The following is a 20109-nucleotide window of genomic DNA, read 5'->3' as shown; positions in this document are numbered from 1 at the left end:
TACCAGGTCATCTGGGGAAGGAAATGCTTCAGAAAAGCAAGTGGTAATGAGGGGGAAAGTCTTAGAAAGTCAGACTGTGGAATGGGTTGGTGGGTTCTTTATTAGTATTTAATTTCCTGTCTGGGAGGTAGGTTTCTGACTTTGTATCTTACAAGTGAAGTGACCTATCAGGCTCTTTGCTGTGACGTCTGCTGCTTTCCTGCCTGTTTTATCTCCTGGATGCCTAGAATAATCTGAGAAAAGACAACAGAGAGCAAGCATATGTTCAATACAAAGGCCCCATGAAATCTGTGAGCCTGCTGTGCATCAAGTCGATGTAATTCATTTATTTTTTTAAAGTGGTGATGATATGCTCTTTCCTCTGGATGACAAATTACAGAGCACATCTGAAAAGCCCTCTCTTTGGGGAAAACATTCTGCTGCTTTTTTATTCCTTGCATAGCATCTTTATTATGTATGATGAATAAAGAAAAGCAACATTGAAGATCCCTAAAAAGAAAAAAAAGATAAAAGAACTAGATTTGAATATATGATTATAATAATACACATACTGTATAGATAGTATTAAACTAGGAGAAGCAGTCCTTTGAAAGTGTTTTATAACTGTCTAAAATATGAATTATAGCTAGGTCTTATTGTCTTCTCATTGTGTTGGGGTCAGAGTCTAGAAGTGGTTAAGTCTATTGTAGCAGAGGCCACCAGGAAAGTTTCTGTCTATAGAATTTAATAGGGTAGCTGCTAATTATTATTCCTCCCTAAGAAATACAACAAGAGAATAGCTTTACTTTTCTCAAAGAATACTTTTACTAGTTATTACAAACACTTTTGTTAGTCCTTGTAGTATCTTTATTATCCTTGCAATGGTAAAGGCTTACCACTGATGTTTTAATATTATGATTATGATGTATTGATACTTGTCTTCAAGCCACCCAGCATCTTTATCGTCTTTGATTTCTTAGTGTCCTCCCTAGCCATTTCAGATACTTTGCCTGTCTCCTAAGAACCCCTTGTGTTCTTCCCTGCACATAATTATCTCCTTCTCTAATGAAAATCCAAGTCACCCAGACTGGCCACCCTCATCTGCTCTTTTCTTTAGGTTCATCTATCTCTTCCATGAACTCAGAACCAAAGGGGAAGGGTGTCTCCTGCCTGAGCCAAGTCCCTTTGTCACCCACCACTTAGATGCTCTTTCTTCCTGCCCCAGGGGTCTTCCTATGTTCATTGTCTTTGTAGAGCATGTACTTCCTCCCAAAACTCCATGCTCGTAGGAATTTATAGGTCCCTTTTAAGTCGGGAAAAACATTCCTTTGATTCAAATATTCATTTGTCATCATTCAGTGAGAATTTGTTGAATGCCTATGTATCACTTAGTGCTGGGTGTTTGTGAGTAACAGAAACATCTGGTTATCTTGAACAAAGAAGGAATATATTGGAAGTCTCTGAGGTAACCATAAAATGGATGGAAAAGTTGAAGGATCTAGCTTGGAGATGACATAGGCCAGAGCAATTCAGGAGAATCCAGGTGACAAAGACTATAGACAAATCACTTCCTGGATGAATTAACTTAAACCACCCTCAGCCTCTGTATCACTCTTCCCCAAATTTAAATTCTAAGGAGTGAGTGTCTGATTGATTTGAGACCCAGTGCCATCCATAGAATTGGAAAGATCTAGAAAATCTGGACTGACAGTCTCCCTGGGGTTGCATTCAGTGTGGGAGGAGTAGTTGTAAGGTGCTGTTCCTGGGAGAAAGAGAACGGGTATCAGGCAAAAATAATAGTTTATCACTGTCCCCACCAATAAGTTAGGCAGCCACCATGCGAGCCTTGAGAATGGATAAGTAAAGGAAAGCTAACACTTATGGAAAGGAAAATAATGATACAAATGGTAGAATGAATATCATTTTGTAATGATGAGTCAAACGTGAACAGATGTACACATACCACAAGGTGTATAAGGGAAACAGTCCCTTTTCAAAGACGAAAAACTGTTAACTGCCAAAACGTGAAATATGGCTAATCACAGTGTCTTGTGCCAGTGAGAAGACAAGAGACTGGAGCCAGTCCAAGTTGAACAAGTTCCCGTGCTCAAGAGCATATGGGTAGTGGGGAGTCTAATGGAGGAAGAAGTAATTTTGAGACAATATAGAAAGCTGTTGATATGGGGACACAGAGAAGGTAGACCTAACCATAGGGTGGGCTGTTTCTGTGGTAGACAGGATGTGCAGGGGTGACGGCATTCTAGGAAGAGAGACCAGCTGGAGGACAAAAGCAACATGAGCATAAAACATATGTGGGGACATTGTGGAAAAGGAATTTGAGGGAGCAGAGTCAGAGGTGGGTCTGTAAGGCACCGTTAGAGCCGTCGAGGAACACATTAGAGAGGGCCAGTAGCAGGAATGGAAAATGCCTGCAGGTTTGGCAGGGAAGAAGCCAGAGGTGAGGTGGGAAAGGGTGGTGAATAGAACAGGGCGGGAGGAACCCTGGTGTAGTGCCAAGGAGGGAACTAGAGGTTCATGGGAAAGGAGTGAAGGAGGCTACTGTGGAGAGAGATGGAGAGAAAGGAGCAAAGACAGATGGACTCAGAGCTGATGAGGACTGAGCAGTGATGTCTGTACTTTTACCTGCTGCAGGGTCAAGGTTGGTAGAGAGGGAGAGACTGAGCATACATAGGGGGGAGGGGTGGGTAAGGATCAGAACAGCAGGAAGGAATGTTGACCTAACATGGAGGGGATGGCTTGTCTTTGGATGCTGGGGCTCGGGACATAGGGATGGGTGTCCATATACCGAAGTCTGTGGCTGGGGGGGTGGGGGGGTGGTGAGGACATTAGGGGAGGCTTTTGTGGATAGCCGCAAGAGAACACGAGGCAAACTTGGGAATTAAGAAAACCTACGGTCCAATTTTGGTCCCAAATCATAAAAGCCCAGTGACCTCTGGAAAATTACCTAGCCATTCCAAGCCTCAGTTTTTCCATTTATAGAAGAAAGGTGTTGAAGACCCTACCCCTAAATGAAAACACTGAGTATTGTCACTGATGCCCAATAAGGACTTCATAATGGTATCTATTAGTAGTCATATAAGTTTGTACAAACATAGTCTTTAATGGATTACTTTATAATACACACGATCCCCTGATTTGGAGTTGAGTCTAGAGCCAGTGGGCCCCAGATCTGCTACTTATCTGCTGTGTGACCTTGGGGATGATAGTATTTACATCATAGGATTATTGTAAGGATCAAATAAATTAATGTATATGAAACACTCAGTGACAGTTCTGTTAGTGGTATTCTGATTTTTATTTAAGTTCCAAAACTACCCTTCAGTATATATTGTCATCTGCATTTTGTAAGAGAGGGCCTCAAAGTGCAGAAGAGTTAAATGGCTTACCCAGGGCTAGATATCTAACAAATGGCAGAGTGGGCCTAGCACCCAGATTCCCTGGCTTTCCACATTTTATACACAAGGCATTAACTATGACTTGTGACCCACCACCTACCTTCAACCTTTAGTACCTGCTCACTCATACTCATGATTGTTCATCATCATATACTCAGTCAGTTCTTGACCATTAGCTTCCAGGCTCCTCTATGGGGCCAGTCAACCAACTTTTTGTTCTGCCTTTGTGACCTGCTGCTGAAGCTCCAGCTCTTGACAGTCTGTATGCAGGTGAAGAGATCCAAGGATAAATATAAATTTGATTTGCCCAAGAGTTTTTCTACAAGTACACGATGGAGGTCGCAAATATTTAAGAGAAAGGATCCCATAATGCCTACTAAATGGCAACTATGTTTCTGTGAATGCAGTGAAAGAAATCTGGCCAGTTCCAAAGATGCCGCTCATCTGCGCATGCTCTACCGATACATTGCTGCATTTCTTTCTCATCAGTACAGTCAGTTGTTTTACTGAAGTTCAATTCAGCACATTGGAATCGCCCAAAGACTTGCCATTTGGATTGTAATATGGATGCTTGATGATAAATGTCTGACCCTGTTTCTGTTGTAGCAAGTCTGATGGGAATCGCAGTTCCAAACGTTCTCTAACATCGTGACCTTTCTTTGATGTGTCTTGGTGTGGCAGACAGATGTATTTAAGCATCAAATCCAAAGTATTTCAGACTACCCTTGTTCTTCGTAACAGGATTAGGAGACAGGATGGGCCTTCTGCACAATCCAGCTTTACCATATAAAAGAAAACATATATAAAAAGCAGATTCTCCATATTTAGAAACGAGGTTCTTTGGGGTCAGGTTTTATTTAATTTAAATACACTTAGGCTTTCCATTCAAAATGTATTTCCACTTCATGGACTTAACGAGTCAAACATTAGAGATTGAAAGGAGAATTCCAATAGTATTTTAAAACAATTAAGCTGCAGAATGTCAATATTTGGACACCTAAAAAGAAAATATTTCTTTTAATGAGTGTTAATGTAATCATTAATATACCAAAGAAAGGGTTCATAGAGACCATTGAATTCACTAATGTCTTAAAGAAGGGCAGTTTTAGTTCAACTGCTGAAGAAATGTTTTATTTCAGCTAGGAATAAAAGGATTTTATATACAAATCAAATGGTTTTACAAGATGGGAAGGATCTGGAGGGAGCAAAAAAAGAAAACCCTAAGCATCAGAAGTGTTAAACAGGGGATGTGCAGGCAGGAGGAGGAGAGGAGGATGGGGAAGAAGGTGCTCTCTAGGGGGGCTTCATTTTGGATCCTCTGCTGCTCCTGCAGGCGGCTCATTGGAAGCTGCTTCTGCAAGCAGAAAAGGATCCCTTACAGATAGCCAAGGCCACCTGACACATGGATGTGACCCTCACAAAACACAGGGCAAGTGAAGGCACAAAATGATGGGGGAACAGAGCAGGGGACCTGCTTCATGCCAAGAAGACAGCAGAAAGATGCACAGAAGTGAACCACATGAGTGCCACACAGAAAGTTTCTATTACGCTCAGTTTTCTCAAACCCATAGGACAGGTGTCAGTTTTAAGCCAAATTTAGTAACCTGGAAGCTTAGAATTTTTCAACATCGCCTCTATCACCAGTGGGAATTTTAATGTTCATCCATCTCAGAGGGGCTGTGGAATGATCCTTCTGATAGATTCTGTGGTATAACAAAGGATAAGAATCTGGAAAAATTACATTTTCTTGGGAAATGAGTGTCATTTGTTACGAGGAGACATACTGAGACAATGGGGTTTACAAACGTGTTGACTAAAGAAAAACAACTAAGTAGGAACCTGGGTGCCCAAGAAGTGAAGAGATGCAAAAATGTAACCCATTGTCTGAAAAGATTTAGTGAACCCATTCGTTTACCTAGCAGATATTTCCAAAGCACCTACTACGTGCTAAGCACGGTGCTGGGCTCTTTACATACTATGGCAAGTAAGGTGCTTGCTGACTTCGTGGAGGGTTCAGACCAACAGGCAAGTGTTGGCAGTGAACTTTGCTCTGTGCTCTGATGGACAATCCACTATAACGAGACAGAGGGCAAGAGTACCTAACTGAGCTTACAGTGCATCGCGTAGGCGTCGTAGGAGATGTGTGGCACTTCAGTGATCACTGAAGGAGAAAAGATAGGCAATCACAAGCACACCTAGAAGGCTGACTAGGACATGGAGGATGCCCAAAGGACCGCCCAGCTCAGTGGGGGAGTGGGCAGGAAAGGTAACCAAATGATGAGAGTACCTACTGTGAGCCACATGCTTTCCATACGTTATCCTATTTAATCTTCAATATGATAGATTTTGCCTTCATTTTACAGATGAATAAAAGAAAACTGCAAGGAGAATAAGTGGGCCAAGGACATGCAGCTTCGTACCCACCCCATCTAGAATCCAGCTTCAACCACTGCTGTTCCTTTTGCCTTTGCATTTCCTGCAGATTTAAAGCAAAATAACCTTTTCCCCAAAGATGGCTATTTGAACCACAGACCAAATAGGTCTTTAGCTTTAATAATACCAGATCTTTTCTGTGGAAAGGTTTCATGTCTAGTACATAGTCACTCAACAAATGAGTGATAGGTATATGGAGTGTACGGTCTAAGGAGCAAAATGACAAGAGTATACTGGAAGCTAAGGTCTTTGTTCCCTTGGATCTTCAGGGTAGCACTTAACTTTGAAGTGCATTTATTAAATCCACACCACACAACCTTTTCTGGTACTCATAATGAATGTGGAATTCATTGCTTCTTGTTTTCTTCATCTTTGGGCTCTAGGACTTTTTGGGGTTATATTTAGTTTTCTATTGGTCTGTGTCTTCTACGAGTTGTAAAACCCATCTTGTAGAGTGTGCGAGATCATGCATTTGTAAATTCCTAGTCCTACTGTAAACTACACACTACTTGTAAAGTGCACTCCATATATATCAGTTGAGTGCAGTGGTGAGGTGGTAAATGTTGAACAACCAGTTGTCAGGGGAAAGAAATTGCTAATTTGTAGTGTTTGCTGATTCCCATAGTGTAAATGCTCCCCTGATTTCAAGCTAGTAATATGATGTCACTGACTGAAGACCCCAAGGAACTGTGTCAGAGGTTTGCAGTGTCTGATTTTTCCCACCGTTCATGCATGCTAGACGTCAAGAACCTCAGCCGCTTACTGGTGTAATAAGATAATTAGCAAGTGCTGTGTTTTGAGTACTGGCTGTCATTAAGGTCAATATAATTTACTTAATTGCAAATTTATATAACTTAATTTGTAATAATGGGTTTGTTTACCAGTTGGCTCACAGAATTCCTGAGCATGTAACAATTGGCCCTTCTGAGCAGATGGCAGCTGGCTCCAGCACACCTCTGAATCCTAAGCGTCTAAGGCAAGAACCTCTTTGTGCTCATCACTGTGTTTGCAGTGCTTAGTATATGTCCTGGAATGCAAAAGATGTTTGGATCATCAATAAATGATGAATAATAATAAAAAAAGAAGAATATATGCAAATGTAAAACCAAGTTGCTATTGCAATGTGAAATAGACCTTAGATGTATCACATATCCTCTCTTGGTCTCAGCTTCTTCATCTGGAAGATGATTTTGACTGACCTTAGGCTCCCCCCAGCTCTCATGTTCTACATGTTCTAATGGCCAGAAGCAAATTCTGTGCTTGTGCCAACTGTTTTCTTACCTGCATGCTTATATTGTGATGACATTGTAACTACCTCATTTAGGACTTGAGCCCTAAGTGAATGAGAGGTTCAGAACTTTATCTTGAATAGAGATGAAGACTACTTAATTTGCTTCTGTCTACTACTGAATCATTAGAACATTTGTCTAGATTTGCTTTAGCAGGGCATTGTCGTGTGCTCTTCCATGTTTGGATTTAATGAAAAAAATCTGACTGTTTGATAGGAAAAAGAAAAACAGAAGGTCCTCACTTTCAGATGTTTAATAAAGCTTAAATGCTAATGTTCTGAAGCTATGAGCTTATTTTAAACTTTTTAAAATTAAAAAAAATTAATTCAATTAATTTATATAATTTATTAGTGGTTTCAGAGGTAGACATCAGTGATTCATCAATTTAAAATAAAACCCAATTCTCATTATATCATGTGCCCTCCTTAATGTCCGTCACCCATTTACTGAGCTTAAGGTTAATTTTGCTAAGCATTTACTTTGAAGGGGAGATCCTTTATTTTTTTGTATATTTTTTTATTGGAGTTCAATTTTCCAACATATAGCATAACACCCAGTGCTCATCCCGTCAAGTGCCCCCCTCAGTGCCCATCACCCAGTCACCCCAACCCCCTAAAGGGGAGATCCTAATAAACACTAAGGATAAAGCCTTTACCATAGTTTAAGTCATTTAAGTCAGAAACTCATCTGATCCTAGAGCCCCTTTTCTCTATAAAACACACTAACAGCTCATGGGATACTGGTGCTCCGTGAAACCCATTTTGGAACATGCTGTTCTTGATGCTTCTCTGATAACTCGCCATGAATTGGAGCAGAAACAAATGGTTTTATTACTTGTTTATATATGTTGAATAATTTACAATTTCAAAGTTTCACGTGTCCCGTGATTAATTTGGAATTCTATTTTTCCAGGTGTTATCCTACCAAATCCATGAACCTGATCTGTAGTAAAAAGCAAAAATTATGGTGTATTAGAGTAACCTCAAAGTGAATGTAGAAAGACTAAGACCTTTACCTCTTCCAGATTTCCTGAAGATATCCAGTAGAATTTGCCACCCCATTTACCTTATTTATAAAATGAGGCAGGTGGATTAGGTATTGCTCCAGCGTGTCAGATGTGTATGTTAGCCATGTCACCAGTGCCCAGGGAACCCTGGCAATGAGGAGGATTCTGGTATAAAACTTTAAATACATTCAGAGAAGTAAGGGGGTGAGGTAGGGGGTGGGGTGGTGGTGGACGAGAGAGGAGTTTAATTAATCTAAATGTTCCAAAGTTTGAATGTTGACACACTAAACCACACTTAGGTCCAAGAGAACATTAAAAAAAAAAATTTCCCCTGGAGAATAGACTGGATTTACATGGGACTTCTTTCATTAAATTCAGTGAAGCCTGCAAAACTTGCTAATGAAGGAAAATTATGAAGTATTCTGGCTCAATTTCCTTACTCTTTCCATAATAATTTGGCCCCAGACCATCTCACATAGACCCTAAGGTAATCAGATTTCAAAGAAATTAGCCCTTCATTCTTTAGCTTAAAATTCAAAGAAGTGTGTTTTGCTCTTATCAGAAAGATTATGAAGATATTTACAACTGGGTTGGCACTTTTACTGCATTGTAAGACATGTAGGTTATGTTAGACATGAGCTTTTGGCATATTTTTAGAATATATGCAGATATCTCCATAGAAATCTTCAATGCCTCTCTGAGGCATTACTGAATCTGTCAATTCTTAGGAAATAGGTCTCAAACAGATGTTTCATAGTAAGGTGGGATGGAGGAAGGAAGGAATGGCTGAATAAGTCTTTGCTGCTCAAGAATTTGGGATTTTCATGTTGCCCCCTCCAATTTATCCTGTACTTTGTAGTCTGAGTGATCGATATTAGTATGCAAATCTGATTAAAGCTTTCTTTGAATCCCTTTAAAGCAGTCCCAATGCTCTTAGCATAAGATACAAACTCCAGCTGGGAAGCCCAACATGCTTCCCATTCAAGAGGAGAGCTGCCACTCTCCTCTTGAATAAGTTAGGATGGGCTTTACTTTGGTTTTTAGTTATTCCATGGTATCACACAACTCTCAGGAGTTTAGCACAACACAGATTACTCAGGCACCAAGAACAGCTCAGGTAAGCGGCAAGGATTTGCTCATTGTGATCCACTTAGGGACTCGGACTCGGGCTACCTGGGCATCTCCACCTAATATTGCTGGTTGTTCCATTAGAGGAAAAAAGAGCCCTGGAGTCCCACGTCAGCGACTAGGTGCTCTGACCCTGAAGTGACACTTGTGCTCACAACTCATGGCCATAACTAGTTGTAGGGTCTCATCTAATCACAAGAGGAAGAGAGGGGGTTAGAGACTGCTGAGCAGTACGAATGACTGCCACCAGCTTGAGATTTGTTGTTGTTGACTCTCCTTTACAGATCTATACTCCAGATGTCATTAAAACCTCATCCATTTAGCTCTTCACACCCTTCATCATGTCACTAGATGTTCACCCAGGCAGTTCTTTCATTCATTCCTCTCTCTTCCTTCCTCCTCCTCCACATCACACTGAGGCTCAGAATATTCTTCCCTTCTGTGCTTCCTCTTCCCTCTTCCTTTATAACTCAGTTTTTCCATTGTTTCATTCAGGAGGCTTCTCTCTGCACTGCACAAAGCTGGCTTATCAGTCCTTTCTCTGATCTCTAACACAAACTGTAACACATTGTATTGTACATGCGTATTTATCTATCTCTGTCTTGGATATGGGTAAATAAGCATTTCTAATTCACTGCTGTACTCCAAGTACCTCGTACAGTGCCTGGCAGAGAGTCAGTGAATAAGTACTTAATTAGTATTTGCTATTTGAGTGAATTAGTTACAAGAGAGTCTTTATAGTGAAGAACTTAGCATTGCTATGGATACGAGAAATTCCTTATACTCTAGTTTTTAGACTTTCATTTAGTTAAAAAAAAAATGAGCCAACTCCAGGCTAGTTGGTGTATTTGATGAGGACAATTCAGAAAATGAATTTTAGATTTTCAAGTGGCTGAGAATATAACTAGCTGCTAAAGCTAGTGGTATCATGAATGAGGTTGAAAGGCAGCATGTGAGGGGCACCTGGGTGGCACAGTTGGTTGAGTGTCTGCCTTTGGCTCAGGTTGTGATCCCGGGGTCCTGAGATCGAGTCCCATATCGGGCTCCTGGCATGGAGCCTGCTTCTCCTTCTGCCTGTGTTTCTGCCTCTCTCTCTCTGTGTCTTTCATGAATAGGTTATTAAAAAAAATGCAGCCTGTGAGATGGAGTTAAAATTCAAAGTTAAGTATTCTAACTTACTAGACCCTTAAGAACATAAAATCACTAAACAATTCTGCTTGTTCTTAGAATCCAGTCTTGCAAATATAACTAATCAACACAAATGTGTCAACTTGCTTTAAATACATTATTTTCATTCTCTGAAAACTGAAAATAGAGGAAGAGATAGTAGAAACTTTTCCTGCTTTTCATTGTGCAATCTTCAAAAGAAACTTTCAACCTTTGCATCAGTCACATGGGAAATTTAAACTTAAAGTAAGAATAATTTTATTTCTCATTCCACAATTGATGGTGTGTGGTGAAGAACCCAAGGGGGCAGTTGAGAACACCAGTCTCTGTACATTGGCCTAGTCTTCAAACTCTGCCCCACAGTTTGCCAAGTTTCTCAGATGAAGCTCAAGCAATTCTAAGAATTAACACAATTGTTAAGGCAGATTCTTAAGGTTTAAGCACTAGGGATTAGCACTGAGCCTATGTAGAAAAATTGCCAGAAAACCAAGAGAATAATAGCATATAAGCAGAAAGAAAGTTTTCGTACCACACACAAACATGCACGCACACAAGCATGCATGCACACACACACACATACATACACTCACAATTATTTACATATATATTATATGCTTTGAAGTCTGAGGAGATTGTTACTAGAACATTAAACACCAGGGAAAATCATTTCATGGCTAAAGAATACATCCAAAGAAGGATTCAGAAACAGTCTAATTCTGGAAAATACTTGACTCAGACTGTGAGGACCTGTACTGATTTTCTTCAGAGCCGGAACTGGGAGAAATTAATTGTGAACCACAGTAAATAAACTGTGAGGCCAAAACTTAACATCTGCTGAAGGATAGGTGTCAATTCCATGGGATGCTTGGGATGAGAAAACCCTTGAGTATCTTCAAGGCTGCTTCTCTGCTTTCTCAGCCCAGGGAACATGTGCACCCTCAACAGGGTGGGAGAGCTGGCTTAGCCAACAAGGACTCCCAGGCTGAGATTTGTTCCATTTGGTCAGCATAATCCTAGACCTAAGGGGATTCTTTTTTTTAAGATTTTATTTATTTATTCATAAGAGAGACAGAGAGGCAGAGACACAGGCAGAGAGAGAAGCAGGCCCCCATGCAGGGAGCCCGACGTGGGACTCGATCCCCAGTCTCTAGGATCATGCCCTGGGCCAAAGGCAGGCACTAAACCACTGAGTTACCCGGGCTGCCCTTGCTCATGAATTTTATGTGATTGTTGTATCTTGATATATAGTTACTTTGTGTACCATATTTGTTTAGATGATTTTATAATTTCTGTAGGTAGTTTCTTTAAGACATGGAACATGTGTGGAATGACAACTAAATTTATTAATAACCTAGTGTCAGGTATTTTAGGAATGGTAAACAAATGTAAGAATAATAATGAAAAAAACTATTCCAAAAATGATATGAAAGTGCTGAAAAGTTCTCGATACTTTCTGGATAGCCTAGAACTAACGTTTGATGTTGGGACAAAACAGAAGTCTGAAAAGATCTTTCCCAATGATGAGGTTAAGCTGAAGGTAATTTGGGAGCTGATGTTTATGAAAAATAATAGCTAACTTTTATTTGAGTTATTGTCACAATATAATCATCAAATCAGTCAAATATTATCTAAGAATTTTAACAGAAAAATGTTTAACAACTTATATAACCTCTTACTGAGCCAGGGAGTGGTAGAGGCAAATAACTGTTATGCCCAGCGTGGTTAGAATGGTGTAGTTACTCCTTGCAAAGGGTGAAGGTCACATGCCCTTGAGAAAGAGTGGAAGATGGCAGGTTGGAATTTAAGTTCTCAGAACTAGGAAAGGCAGGTCTATATGAAGTAACTGGCTCTGCCTTCTTCCTCTCTTAACTCTTTTGCTAGATAGGTCCTGAACCTGTCAGAGTTCAGGGCCTAACTGAAGTTTTCAGATAGAGAATGTACATGATAAGCAGCTAAGATTCAGTGTTTCAGAGCTCACAAGAGTGGTAAAGGTCATTGAGCCTAACTCTTTCATTTTACAGATGGGAAATCTAAGGCCAAAAGGGGTTCTGTGACTTGCCCAAGCTCACACAGCATGTGAGTAACACAAAAGCCAGACTCTTGACTTCCAGCCCAGTATATTTTCCATGACACGACACATGAGTCATCTGAAGAAAGGAGCCTAGAATTACAAGGGTGGGGTGCAATTGAAGAGAGATTTAGGTATGTAGCTTTGGCAGAGTGTGCTCCCTTTAAGACAAAGGAGTTATTCTGGAGAAAATGTCCCCAGTGTTAACATTTAGAAATCTGAAATACCCATTGGGATCCTCAGCTGTCAGGGCAAGAAGGTTCCTTTCTAAAAAAAAAAAAAAAAAAAAGAGAGAGAGAGAGAGAGAGAGAGAGAAACCAAGTTTGCCTGGTAAAGGGCTAAAGATTGCAGGAGTTCTTGTGGGACCACAGTCACAAAAGCTGGCCTTGGTTTGTCACAGAGAACCTCACCATGGAAGGGTGACCTGCAGGCCTCTGTGGCTAGTAAGAAGGATGGCTTTGGGAAGGGTAGTACGTTCTAACAGATGGCTCCCATCTGACCACCAAGTCAGAATGACTTTTATGAAAAGGCTGCTGCTTTCCAGGGTTTCTGACATGTGCATTCCAAACAGGATCAAGAACATCTGGAGAACTTGGAACCAGAAATACACTTAGGTCATGGCCTCTAGGCAAACAATCAGCAAACTGAGTCACCGAAGCCTCTCTTTCATGAAGCATTAGCTGAGGGTCTGGAAGTGGTGCTTAGGCGATCCCATGTCAGTAGAGCTCAAGTCTCATATGTGAACATTGCTTTCCAACTAAGGAATTTAAAAGTGGGAAGAAAGAGAACAGTCATAGATTTATAGGGGATGTTGGGACAGGTGGCAAAAGACCTGAGCCCTGAGCCCTTACAAATGTCTGTGGTGGGCATTAGGAGGAGAGGTGTGGGGAAATGAATTTCTTCCAAGAGACTGAGAGACTTCTGAGATATTTTGATCCTCCATAGCATCTTCCACGGTTGATGGAATAAATGCTGTGAAGTGAGGGCTTTGTTTTTCTTGCTGTTCCATGTCTTTTCTGTGCCCAGGAAGAAAGGAAAAAAGAATGACAGAAACCCAATGTACATAGTAAAAATTTTCCCCTGAAATGGCATTTGCAGTAAAGGACCTTTCCAGTTAGGACTTGGAAAGAGAGTTCTCTTTCTTTCTGAGCTGTCTACCACCACCATCATCTACCCACACAGTTATCATGTTAGCTCATATACTTTGCAATTTTCCATTTTCTTGTTTCTGTCACTCTTAGATTCTAAGTACTTTACGGGTGTTATTACATGATCCCTTCAGCCCCTGGAATTGTACTTATTGAAAGACCAGAATCAATGATATTAATACATCAATAACTTCCAGTGATGGTTATAATTATAATAACAATTGTACGTGTGCAGCATTCTGTATGTGGCTTGCAAAATACTTTCACATATATTGTATCATTTCAAAATTTGAAAGATTGTTGTCAAAATTTGTTGAGATTGGATGGTTTCCTTTGGGAAAATTGAACCTCCGACAGAGGCACTTGTCCTTGGGCTCTCAACTAATATCTGATGGAAATTTGATTCTAGCCCAGGTCTTCTGACTCCAAACCAGATACTTTTTTGATGATTTTTTTTAAAAAAGATTTTATTTATTTATTTATGAGAGAGAGAGAGGCAGGCAGAGACACAGGCAGAGGGAGAAGCAGACTCCATGCAGGGAACCTGATGTGGGACTCAGTCCCAGGTCTCCAGGATCACACCCTGGGCTGAAGGCAGCGCTAAACCACTGAGCCACCTGGGATGCCCTACTTTTTTGATGATTAAGAGGATATCTTGATTTCCAAACTATGTGTTCAGAGAATTGACTGACCAAAGTTGTTGGTTTTATATGTATACATCATGAGAAGTGGGGTATGTACAGCCTTGCCTTCAGTATTTATGCAAAATTTCAGAGCAACAAGGTTTTGTAAATTTTTAAATGAAGAAGCTTTATAATGGTAAAGACTAACTCAAAATCAAACCAGCACCCCCCCAAAAAAAGTCAAAATGACTCTAAAGCCTTAAATATGGAAATTCTTGAGTAAAAAATTAGTTTTTTGGTCCCTGTTTTTGGTGACCAAACAGTATATCTTTATTGAGATCACTTAACTTTGATTTTCCCATCTGAAAAATGGAGTTGAACCAAATGGTGCATCTGTCAATTCCTGTCTTAGTCTCTATGGGCTGCTGTAACAAAATACTGTACCCTGGATGGTTTAAACAACAACAAAAATTATTTCTCATAGTTTTAGAGGCCAGGAAGTCTAAGATCAAGGTGCCAGCACATTTGGTGTCTGGTGAAGACTATGGTTCACAGATTTTTTATCTTCTCACTGTGTTACCACTTGGAAAGGGCAAAAAAGCTCTATGGGGTCTCTATTATAAGGGCACTAGTCCCACACATGAGGGTTCCACCCTCCTGACCTAATCACTTCCTAGAAGCTAAAGGTATACCTCCTAAAACCACCATCATTTTAGAGGGTAGTATTTCAACATACAAATTTTGGAAGACACAAATGTTTAGTCCATAACACCATGACAAAATTCCATGTTTCAGCTATACAAATTAAAAGAGTTGGAAGGTAAGTATTTAATTATAGCTGTTCTAAACTTAGTACTCATTTCTAGTTGGGGAACTTATCTTGAGCACAGAGGTATTCAGATGCTGTTAATTAGGATTCAAGAGATAAAGTTCACCATATACAAAACAGTTAAGAATTAGAAGCTAAGATTTGAAAGGTCACTTTTCATCAGTCCATATCTATGAGAAAATCAAGTAACTGGAAGACATGTTCCTCAAGGGTTTGAAATATATGCCCCTAGAGAGTTTTCTCAGGCCATCTTCCACAGATTACCATCAGGCAAGGGCACGGTCAAGCTCATTTGGTAAAACTGCATAGAGGATTATATTCTAAAAATAGTAAGTTTATTAAATACATTTCTTCATATCCTATTTATGCTATTGCCCCTCCTCGACCCAGGACCTTGACCCTGCAGGGCTATGCACACTTCCACTTCAGAGTCACTTCAAGGATGCCATTTCTCAGCAGGACCAGTGCTCTGCTGGTGAGTTGTGGGGCTAATAAATCACACGCAAAACCTGAAATCCAATGCTATGTGGAAATTAAGTGCTATTTCAGTAACCTCATAGGATGGATTCACAGTCATATCAAAGCATAATTTGGGAATGGAAGCCTTGCTTATGAAGGAAATGTTAAGCATAGCAGTGGCTCTTGTTCACTCCCAGAATTTCCTACAGGGCATCTATTTAAATTCTCTAGTGAGAGAGCTCAGAACCTAGAATTATTCCATCAGTAAAGTATTAAAATGGTCTACTGGAAATGAATTCATGATTCATTCAAAGCTCAACAGTTTTAGTGCAAACTAGGTATTTGTGAAAGGCCCAGAAAATTGTAGGCTGAAATCTTAATGCAACCATCTCTGCATGTAAAGTCTTTTAAACTGTAGGTTTCAAAGCAAAGCTGTGAGTGCTGAAGGACCATTTGGATCAGTGGAAATTCCTTGCAGAGGACTAACTAGCAGGGAGGCAAGGCAGTGGAGGCTGATGATGGCTTGGGTCTGAATCATCCAGAATGGCATCAGCTGTTGCACCCAAACACACCAGAACCATTTACTCAGTTTCAGAATCATTTCAAGGAGTCTATGGAGCTTTTGAAAAATTAGCCACTCAGAAGGGCTTTCCCTTCTCTGTTATATTTTTAATGACTAAAATCCAAGCGGAGTGAACGTAAAGAAAACCCATGATAAAATTAATCTAGAGTGTAGACATCAGGAACAGTCTGTAGATGGTAATGGAAATAATATCAATAGTAACATAAGCAGCATACATTGAATATTTACTTCACTGCAGAATGTGTGCTGAGATGCTACTTGTTTCTTATGACATCCTTATAGGAGTGGGTATTAATATTCTGATGTTATAGAATTAAGGAAGTAAGCCTGGGAGAAGAGAAGCAGCATGCTCCAGGAAATATGCCAGCGAGCTCAACAGTCAGTATTGGAACCCAGATGTGTCTATGCTCATGTTCTCTCTCTTCCTTGCTGGGAAAAGTCTAACCAAAGGCTGGTAAACAACATGGAGGAAGTTGAGAAATGAAATCCATGATGATCTCATTTCATATGATGATGGAAATTAAATTCTAGCTTCTAGCAATTAATAGCCCTCTTTTCCTGATATTCCTGCCACTACCTTGGGGTCTCCCAAAGCTTGGCTATTAACCATGGAGCAGAAGCTTTTTGATACTAGAGCATATTTTATTTAGTGCCATTTATTCCAAACTGCTGGTGGCCCAAGGACTGTGACACTCATTTGGCATTACTGTGAGCCTCACTATGACACTGCAAGGTGGGTAGTATTCCATTTTGCAGTTGATAAAAAAAGTTTCAGACAATTTAAGTAATATTCCTAATATTCTGGACTCATAAAGTGGTGAGATGGCATAAGAGCTGAGGGCTGCTTGACTCTGACAATCTTCCCATGGGACATGACCTGTGTTTCTCAACCTACTATTTGAAATAGCTAGGACTTGAAAAAATAGAAATGTCTGGGTCTCTCCCCAGACCAGATAAAAATATCAGGATGAGGGATGACCTGGGCCTCAGTATTTTCCAAAAGCTCCTCAAAGTGATCACTAATAAGTGGTCAAGATTGAGAACTATCTGCATCACTGATTAAGCTAGTTTATGGGATATAATAATCTCTTTAAACAGCACAATGACTGAATGATTAGTCTAGGTTTTTGTTTGTTTTAACTATAATAGATCTCTTCTGCATAGCCTTATATGCCAGGTAAATGGTATCTGATAGCTGATATTATCTGTTAATCTTTTAAGGATTTGAATAGGAATTTTCCTGGTATGAGGTGAACATAAGAAGGAGAGTCAGAAGAGGTACAGCAAATGTCTGTCCATCCTGAGAGCTGCTTCATTCTTCCAGTAGATAAATGGAATTAGTAACCGTTGTGTTTGGGACTTATGTCTGTGAATACCAGAGTACCCAATCCCCAGGAAGTCTTATAAGAGCCTTAGGTAGACTGAGAAGAAAAGTCTTGTCATTGTCCTGAACTTGCATCAGTGGGTCTGTACTCTTGATGTAATAAAAACAGGTAATTCTTGTTATAGTTTCCAGTATCAGTTTTCCTTCTGCAAAGCGATGGTCGGCATGGCATGACATGAACTCTGTTTTACTTGGGACTTATACAATGATGAAATGAAGGATCCTATGGGTAGATAATTTCTCCCAGCAACATTTGCAAGGTCCGTGACTAAAGAGACTCTACAGTTAACGTATTTCTTCTATTCCTTCCTACCCTGACCTCCTTCTCAACTCTAGACAACTCTAGTAAATGATTTTTAAAAATTTTGGATAAAACTGTTCTAGAAGAGACTCAACTGTGTTTTTAAAGATTCCCTGAGGTGATTCTTTCAAGTCCCCAAAAGGTGTCATGTTAAAAAAAAAAAAAGTACCTAATGATTTGTGTTAGCAATTGTGATGTTAAATTTACTTCAGATTGATAGATGGCTAGCAGAATGTGTTCTAAGTTTAAGTTGTCAGTGCTCTGTGTCAAGTTTAAAATCAGTATATTCAAACTGTGGAAGGTGGCTTTATAGGAGAATTTGTGACTGAAATGATAAAAATATTTTTAAAAATGTGAATACATTGAAAGAGATAACAATGGTGTATATTTGCATACTTGTTGGATGGCAGATACTTAGCATGCTCCCATGTCCCTGCAGGACATCCCTAATTGATCATGATACGTTATCTTCTCTTTCTCTGGTTAGGCACAGACATGCACTCAGAAACATTCTCAGCACAGTAACCTATGCAGCAACTACCAATAGATCAGATTTGGCCCTGTAGATAAGACCTATTATAGCAAGTTATAGTTTGCAAATAATATTCATGCTTGTTACCTTGTTAATGTTGCTGTTCGCAAAGTTTAAAGCCCTGTAGGATACAAGATGCAGGTGATTGTATAAAAGATGATAGGGCTCCTCATATTCCTTTTGAATGATAGGTAAATACTGCAACCTGTTTTGTTTCTTGTTTTTGTTTGTTTGAATATGCTTTCATGTTCCTAAATCCAGCAGGGGGAGTATCCTGCTTTCCTAGACTGCTTTTAAAACCTGCTTTGTTTCAGTGCTGACAGTTTATTTTATAATCCCCCCAGATTGGAGGAGCCCATTGAGAAAAATCACATTAGGCCTTCGATCATCAAGGGAATTAGAGCTCAATTTCTGCACAACTGATAGAGTCCTATCTGTGGTACTTCTTGCTCTTCTCTTCAATTTGGCAACAAAGCCACATGGGCTGCAAGCATCTTTTGTTGGAAGTTCTATCTTTATAATTGAACATGAAATCATGATCAGATTTTCTCTTGTGTCTAGAAGGTCATGTGATCTCTATGGGTACTGGATAAGTTTCAACTTTAGTAATTATATCCATCCTCCCAAATTCCAACTTGGTTTATATGGTTCTCTTTTTTCCTTTCCCCCCATTAAAGGAAAGATTGTGGCATTCCTGATAGGAGCAGGATGCCTTTTCCTAGCATGTGGAGTAATGTCCCTTTGCTAATTGGCATCACACTTGTTAGATCAGTGCATAGGTTATGCATGCTTTATAATACATTACGAATACCAATATTTGTTGCCCTCAAAATTGTGCCTTACTGTCAAGAAGTAGCTAACAGTGGTTCATGGACTAAATACAGCCTATGACCTCTCTTTGTACAGCTCTCAAGCTAAGAATGGGGTCAGCATTTTTAAAACATTATAAAACAACTGCTACAACAACAAAACCCAAACTACATACATAAACAAGAGTATGCAGCACAGACTGCAAAGTCTACAATGTTTTGTAACTTGCCTTTTTACATAATAATTTTGCTGAGACCTACTTAAGATGATTATAATAATAGTGATAGTATGAATGAAAACCCACTGTCTAGTGCTTACTATGTAATGTCTTAAGTATTCTTCATGTTTTAACTCAGTTAATCTTCATGGAGACCCTGTGAGATAGTGTGGTAGGAATACTGTAAGACTGTAAAAGGAATGTTGTAAGCTCAATAGTCCCTGCCTCTGCCATTCTTACTCTTGTGTGAACCCTTCCTCTTATGTATGGGCTGTATTTAGAGACTCCTTTCTTATGAATAGTTATTTCCTTCTAACAGAATATAGCATGGGATATAAACTATGATGATGGGATATTACTGAGATTAGATTATAAAAGACTATAGCATCCTCCTTGGATTTTCTCTTGGGCTCTCACACCCTTCCTTTCTCTCCCTTTCTTTACCCCTTCCCTCCCTCTCCTTCTTCTCCTTCTGAGGGTTGCCATGGAAGAAGCCAGATGCCATGTAGAGATGCTCATGTAGTAAGCCACCGAAGCCTGCCAATTAAGCTCATGTGTGAACCAGGAAGCAAATCCCTCCACCCCAACTGAGCCTTCAGATGAGACCACAACCTCAGCCAACAACTTGCCTGAGAGACCTTATGAGAGATGTTGAGCCAGGGGCAGTCACCTATGCTGCATCCAGATTCCTGACCCGTAGAAACTGAGGAAATAGATACTGTTTAAAGTCCTGAGTT

The sequence above is a fragment of the Nyctereutes procyonoides genome, unplaced genomic scaffold (genome assembly GCF_905146905.1).
Source record: "Nyctereutes procyonoides isolate TBG_1078 unplaced genomic scaffold, NYPRO_anot_genome, whole genome shotgun sequence".
Taxonomy (NCBI): domain Eukaryota; kingdom Metazoa; phylum Chordata; class Mammalia; order Carnivora; family Canidae; genus Nyctereutes; species Nyctereutes procyonoides.
Note: the sequence above shows the minus strand (reverse complement) of the source record.